Genomic DNA, 1,807 nt, shown 5'->3' with positions numbered 1-1,807 from the left:
GGCTCTTTGTAATGTGCACTCCCATTGGCTCCCGAAGAAAGGTTCTGATTGGGTCTTCCTGTTGTTGATTCCGGAAGTTTACCCAGGACTGGAAGTTCACTTGTAAAGTGTTGAACATTGTGACATCCTTCTTTTCCTTGCGTGTTTTTGTTCAAGTCCCATCTCTTCTGGCTTTTCTTTATCTATTTTCTTCGTTTTTATTAACTGTGTGGGTTAAATAATTTTAGAACAAGGTAGATTTCTAGAGGTCAGCCCCATCCAGGATCTCAAGATTCTGTTGCCCTTAGTCATTAACTATATAGGATCTTGACTAAGTTGTATATCATCTCTGAGGCTAAATGTCCTCACCTGTAAGATGAACTGGGCTGAATTGGGGAATAGTGATAAGAAAGCACATAAGCTATAAATTGCCTCTCAGAGACTAGGGTTGTAGTCTAGCCACATTCCTTTATGCCTCCTAAACTGAGGCCAGAGAAGGTAAGGTAGTAACGGAATTAGGATGGTACCTAAATCTCCTGACTTCTAGTCAAGTGCTCTTTTCCCTAGAAGATCCTGTCTATTGATAAACTTGCCAGAGTCTACAAACTCACCTAAGTCTTTAAATGTTTAAATAAATATACTTAAATTTTAATATTCAAGCTATATAAATATGGCTTCCAATTTGAAGAGAGAAGAGGTTAGGGATATTTTAGGAGACATATTTGGAGACATACATGATGGATCAGCAATAGCGTAAGGCAGCGGTCCCCAAACTTCTTGGCACTATGGACTGTTTTCATGGAAGACAATTTTTCAGGGGGGGAGGGTCCAGAATGATTCAAGTGCATTAAATTTATTGTGCATTTTATTTCTATTATTATTACATTGTAATATATAATGAAATAATTATACAACTCACCGTAGGTTGGGGCCCCTGGAGTAAGGGGAAGGCATGGCTATGTGTTAAATGGAATTTCAGGAAAGTTTTCTCACAAGAGGTAACAATTAAGTTGATACAGCTGGCAGCGTGGGTCATAACATTCTAGAGATCATTTAATGCAGCGGTCCCCAACCTTTTTGGCACGAGGGACCAGTTTCATGGAAGACAATTTTTCCTCAGACAGTGAGGGAGAGGGGGGCGGCCAAACTCTGCAGTGATCCGTAACAGGCCGTGGACTAGTACCAGTACTGGTCCATGGCCAGGGATTGAGGACCGCAGATTTAATGGACTTGGGCAATTGCAAGTCATTCAGTTAACCTGGAGCTTAGGTTTCATGGGAAAGTGGCTACAGATGAGATTGCACACGTAGGCAAAGAACAGATCATGAAATATCTTGTTATTCTATGGAATTTAGATTTTTTTATGGAAATGATGGGAGAACCATTAATGGAATTGGAGCAAGGAAGTGACAAAATCAGATAAACCTATATTTTGACTTGGAAAGCAGAGAAATGTATGAAAACTTTTGCAGATATCTAAGTCTTGGACTACATTTGCAGCGCTGGGGATGGGAAAAAGGAAACACTATGAAAAGTATTAAGGTTAAAAATCCACAGGACTTAGTAATCAATTGGAAGAGATTAAACTGAAGAATAGGAAGGAACCTAGGGTGACTTCATGTTTCTTGCTGAGGTAGTTGAAAGTGTTATTAATCAAGTGAGGAAATAGAGTAAGAGGAGTCTGGTGAGAAAGGAAAGTTTTGAGCATCATAAGTTTAAGAACATGTAGGTTGAGCTATCCAGTTATTCTTTGGCTCACACGAATCCAGTACTCAGGGTAGAGTTCTGAACTGGAGGTATAGCATGATAGTCATCAGTGCATGCTTGG

This window comes from Propithecus coquereli, unplaced genomic scaffold, assembly GCF_000956105.1.
Source record: "Propithecus coquereli isolate 6110/MARCELLA unplaced genomic scaffold, Pcoq_1.0 Scaffold39, whole genome shotgun sequence".
Classification (NCBI taxonomy): Eukaryota; Metazoa; Chordata; class Mammalia; order Primates; family Indriidae; genus Propithecus; species Propithecus coquereli.
This window is presented reverse-complemented; position numbering follows the sequence as displayed.